This window comes from Ursus arctos, chromosome X, assembly GCF_023065955.2.
Source record: "Ursus arctos isolate Adak ecotype North America chromosome X, UrsArc2.0, whole genome shotgun sequence".
Classification (NCBI taxonomy): domain Eukaryota; kingdom Metazoa; phylum Chordata; class Mammalia; order Carnivora; family Ursidae; genus Ursus; species Ursus arctos.
In genome coordinates, this window is record NC_079873.1 from 89,893,564 (window position 1) to 89,899,508 (window position 5,945).

The 5,945-nt window shown below is 37.2% G+C and overlaps 1 pseudogene; it reads left to right on the forward strand.

Annotated features, from left to right (window-relative positions):
* Nucleotides 1-969: 969 nt before the first annotated feature.
* LOC113241183 (CCHC-type zinc finger nucleic acid binding protein-like) lies at nucleotides 970-4,801 on the forward strand (annotated as a pseudogene).
* Nucleotides 4,802-5,945: the final 1,144 nt, after the last annotated feature.

Here is a 5,945-nt window from a genome sequence, read left to right on the forward strand (position 1 = left end):
GAAGAACAGATGTTAACTCTTCTGTAACTGTTTGGTAGATTTGCCTGTGAAGCCGTCTGGCCCTGGACTTTGGTTTGTTGGGGTTTTTTGATGACTGATTCAATTTCTTTGCTGGTTATCAGTCTGTTCCAGTTTTCTATTCTTTTTCAATTTTGGTAGTTTATATGTTTCTAGGAATTTATTTATTTATTTCTTCCAGATTGTCCAATTTGTTGGCATATAGTTATTCATAATATTCATTTATAATTGTTTGTATTTCCATGGTGTGGGTTGTTATTTCTCTTCTCTCATTTGTGATTTTATTTATTTGAGTCTTTTCTCTTTTCTTTTTGATTATACTGGCTAGAGGTTTATCAATTTTATTATTTTTTTTTCAAAGAATGAGCTTCTGCTCTCATTAATCTGTTCTACTGTTTTTTTAGTTTCCATATCATTTATTTCTGCTCTAATCTTTATTAACTTCTTTCTTCTGCTGGCTTTAAGCTTCAGTTGTTGTTCTTTTACTTGCTCCTTTAGGTGTAAGTTTAGGTTGTTTGAGATTTTTCTTGCTTCTTGAGGTAGGCCTGTATTGCTATATGACAAGTGATTTCTTAAACAAAAAATGAAAGCCAGAAAACATTGGCATAATTTCAAGTTAGTAAAAAATAAAATGACCAGACTATAGATCTGTATATAATAAAAATACCCATTAAAAAGGAAAGACATTTTTAGACCAACAACAAAAAAAAAACGGAAAATAACTGCCAACAGCAGTCACATAGTTGAAGAATTACTAAAGGATGATATTCAGGCAGAAAGAAAATGAGAACAAATTTGCAGATGGGGAAAAAACAAAGAGTGGCAAAAGGGTAAATATGTGAGCACACAAAAATTAGTATTGATTATTACTAATAATAATGTATTTAGTGGTTTAAAAATAGAGAGTTAAGATTCATAACAAAGATAATATATAAGATAAAAAGAGCGTAAATGGAGTCCAAAAATGTTATGGTATTAAACTGTCCAGGAAGAGGTAAAAGTACTAATTTATAGTACTTTGATATCAGGAATACACATGAAGATATTTAGGGTAGCTACTATGAATACTACAAGAATATTTAAGTATGGGTGCAGATCCATGTGTGGCACAGGAAAGGACCCTAAAAATAAACAGCCACTACCTCGTAAGCTGCCTTCCGCTGGCCCGTGTCAGAGTCTCTGCCACTGCAGGCCTGCCTAGATGCCAAAGATCTTTCTGCAGCCTTGAGCACCAACGAGCGCTTCAAGTGTGGAAGGTCTAGCCACTGGAGTGCCCTGCTAATGGAGGCCACGGTCATGGAATGAGAAGCTGCGACAGAGGTGATTTTACCTTGGATAGAAGTTTCCGGGTTGTTTCCTCACCTCTTCCAGACATCTGTTATTGTTGTGGTGAGTCTGGTCATCTTGTCAAGGATTGTGATCTTCAGGACGATGCCTGTTATCACTGCGGTAGAAGCGGCCACATGGCCAAGGACTGCCGGGAGCCCAAGAGAGATCGAGAGCGACGCTGCTGCAACTGTGGCAAACCAGACCATCTGACTCGTGGCTGTGACCACGTGGATGAGCAGCAGTGCTCTTCTTGCGGAGAATCTGAACACATTCAGAAAGACTGCGACAGAGCAAAGTGCTATAGGTGTGGTGAAACTGGTCACGTAGCCATCAACTGCCACAGACAAGTGAAGTCAACTGTTATTGCTGTGGCAAGTCAGTGCACCCTGCACAGGAATGCACAATTGAAGCCACAGTTTATTTTCATTTGTTGCCCTTCCTTTTTCTGATTGATGGTTGTATTATTTTCTCTGAATCCTCTTCACTGGCCAAAGGTTGGCAGATAGAAGCTACTCCCAGGCCAGTGAGCTTTACTTGCCACGTAAAAGGAGGAAAGGGGTGGGGGGAAAAAATCAATTTTCTGCATTTAACTAAAAAATAGAGTTTATGTCGAGTTTGATAGAGGTGGTATGTATAATGCTTTGTTAAAGAACTCCCTTTCCTGGGGTGCCTGGGTGGCTCAGTCTTTGGGTGTCTGCCTTTGGCTCAGGGCATGATCCCATCCTGGGATCAAGGCCCGCATCAGGCTCCTCCGCTGGGAGCCTGCTTCTCCCTCTCCCACTCCCCATGCTTGTGTTCCCTCTCTTGCTGGCTGTCTTTCTCTGTCAAATAAATTAAATCTTTAAAAAAAAAAAAAGAACACCCTTTCCATGCCACTGGTGAATAAGGATTAATGAATGAGAAGAGTTGAGTTGAACCAGTAAGACCATTCTGGGTTTCTTGGATATGTTCTCATGTAGGAGGTAAAACCAATTCTAGAAGTATCTATGAGCTTCCATAAATAATTTTAATTTTAGTATAATGATTGCCTTGGATTATCTGACCTCAGTAGCTATTAAATAACATCAAGTAACATCTTTATCAGGCCCTACATAGAACATACAGTTGAATGGGAATAAACAAAATAAATGGCTGTGTAAGAAAAATCGGGATAAAGACCCAAACAGAAAAAACTGCATCACAGCCTTGATGTTAGATATACATAAGGTGATAGCAAAGGTTTAGAACAAATTTTTTCAAAGACTCTATCTAAAACCCAGAGTAAACATCTACGCTCAGAGATAGTATAATTTGGAGTTATTCAGGAATTGCAGAGAAATGCATTTCACAGAAATCAAGATGTTATTTTTGTGTACTTATATCACTTAGACAACTGATTCATTTGCTGTAATCAGTTTTTAAAAGTCAGATGGGAAAAGCAACTGAAGTCCTAGAAAATAGAAATGTAATTTTAAGCTATCCAATAAAGCTGGAGGAGGGAGGGGAGTTTGACTAAAGTTCTTTTCGTTTGTTTCAAATTTTCATTAATGTACATAGTGCAAAATGCCATATTAAAGGGGAATGTGGAGGACTAAAAGAAAGACTCTTTAAGTATAAGGTTAATATAAAGGGGTATAATGAAAATAATACAAAAGAAGGCGAGAAAGAAAGGACGACATACAATTGTGGCACAAAGAGAAAGTGAACAGCAAGGTATTAAATTTAAGCTAAAATATATTAATAAATACATCCCACAAAAATGGATTAAATGCTACAATTAAAAGATAATTATTTCCAACAACTACATGTTGCTTTTTGAAAACTCATTTTTAATGTAAAGGTAAAAGTAAAAAGGTGGACTACAACATAGCAGGGAGACACTAATCAAAACAATGCTGCCAAAACTAATATCACAAAAAGTAGATTTTAAGGTAAAAGTCATCGTTAGATATAAAAAGTTATGTTTCATATAAGAAGTTTAAATAACTCAATAACACAGTAGCAAAAATTCTAAATTAGAAAAATAAATAAATAATCAAGTTAAGTTTAACCCAGGAATATAAGGTTGGTTTAGTATATGAGAAATCAATCAGTGTAATTCACCACATTAATAGAACAAAGGAGAAAAATATTATCTCAATAGATGCAGAAAAAGTACCTAAGAAGATCTGATTAACATATATGGTGAAAACTATTAGAAAACTAGAACTAGAAGGGAATACACTTAATCTGATGAATGGTATCTACAAAAAAATACTATCACAAACAAAAAACTTAGGAGCAAAATTTTGAAACTTTCCTTCTGAGGTTGGGAAAGACCAAAAACTTCCATAATCTCTACTTACAGTCAACATTGTACTGGAAGTCCTAGCTAGTTCAATAAAGCAAGAAAAATAAATAACAAAAGAATTTTAAAGGGAGGAATAAAACTGACATTACTTTCAAACACATGATTATGTTTTCAGAAAATTCAAAGAATATTCAAATAAAGTACAAGTTAAGTGAGTTTGGCAAAAATACAGGTGTTTTAACTGTCTCCTATTCACTGTGTTGATAAGGAGGGATTCCTGTTTCAGGATTATGGGGCTGGCAAACACATGAAAACTGCACAGAAGAGATCAATAGAGTTTATTAGTCATATAAACTCACAGCCCACGGGAGGAGGGTACTGCACACCACAAAGGAACACAGTGAACAACCAAGATCTGTAGGAGGCTTTGTAGCAAGAAGATGGAGTGACCCTGATTTTTGGGGAGAATATGTTTGGCTTATTTGAATAATTCTGTGGGCTATTGCTGGGAATGGCCAGCAATCCCTGTACCGATGGATGAAAGATTACTCCGAACTTTGCTGTGAAAGAGAGAAGGCAAGAGGGTCAACACTCAGAGGCGAAGACCCTTGCTCTTCTTTGCTCCGGCTTTTATTGGTCCTTCAGGATAATCACAAATCCTTACCACCGTTTCTCAAGCACATGATGTGTGACAAGGGGTCTTACTGAAACTGGGAGGATCTGTTTACGGAAAGATACTATGGGATAGGCTAATATGCGTGGTCTACGAGTTCTGCTAAACATAGCCTGAAGGACAATGCCTACATCTCTGAGATCACAGGGCGGCGGTTCGGGCTAGGAAAGCTTCGGGAAGGCAAGTCCCCACGGCACTCCAAGGTCAGAGTGGTCACGCAGGCCTCGGCATTCCAAAGGCCTACGCCCTTCTCCAAAACCTTCCCTGCCCTCAGTGGCCTTCGTGTTACATTTTGGCGAGCCAAGTATTACAGCTGATTTCATGCTCTACATTAACCCCACCAGGCTATCAGGGAACTGAAGCTCATTTCTTTAGGACAAGCAGAAACTATGCCTGGTCCCCTTGATGAGGAGGATATTTTAACTAGAGGGCCTTATCTACAGAGGCAGAATGGGGAAAACTTAGCAGTTAGTGCATTAGAGGTCCTTCCAGTTTTACCAGAAGCGAGGTAACACATAATATTTGGCCTTAATTTTAGGCCTTATACCACAGGTATATACAAAACTCAGTATTTTTAAAATGCATTTTTATATGCCAGCAACAAACAAAAGATGAAGATATATATATACATACTATATGACATATGTATAATGTCATCAAATGTTAACACATTACTATTAATAAGTCTAATGAACAATAAGAAAGAATTCTTTTTTCTTAAAAGATTTTATTTATTAATTTGACAGAGAGAGACAGCCAGCGAGAGAGGGAACACAAGCAGGGGGAGTGGGAGAGGAAGAAGCAGGCTCCCAGAGGAGGAGCCTGATGTGGGACTCGATCCCAGAACACCAGGATCACGCCCTGAGCCGAAGGCAGATGCTTAACGACTGCACTACCCAGGCGCCCCAAGAAAGAATTCTATACAGAAAACTACAAAACATTTTGGAAAGAAATGAAAGAAAAAAAAAAAACCTAAATAAATGGAGTCTCATACTAAGCTCATGACTTAGAAGACTCAGTATTGTAACGATTACACTTCTCCCCCAAAGTAATATAGATATTCAGTACAATCTCAATAAACATCCCAGAAAGTTTTTTGTAGAAATTGGCAAATTCATAGCAAAATATATATGGACATGCAAGGCCAAGAATATCCAGATAATTTTGTGGAAGAAACAGAACAAATCCAGAGGACTTATACAACCAGATATCAAAACTCATAAAACTACAGTAAGTAAGATAGTGTGGCATTGCACAAGGATAGCAAAATAGACCAGTAGAACAGAAGAGTCCAAAATAGATTCACAATTATTCAATCACTTAAATTATAACAATGATGTTGCTGGAAAAAAGTGAGGAAAATACTTTGTTTTTCAATAAATGGCATTAGATAAATTGAATACCCACACGTGAAAGAGAAAAAAAATGGCTTCACTAGACACAAAAATCAATTGTAGGTAGACTGTAGGTCTAAATGTAAACATTTTAAAAATAAAGCTTATGGAAGGGATAACATCAAAAATATCTTGATCACCTTGGGTTAAGAAAAGCTTTCTTAAACAGGACACTTAAAGACTAACCATAAAGGAAGTGAGTGACAAACCACATTAAATTTAAGGACATCTGTTCATTGATGTCACAACAGACTAGAAAAGC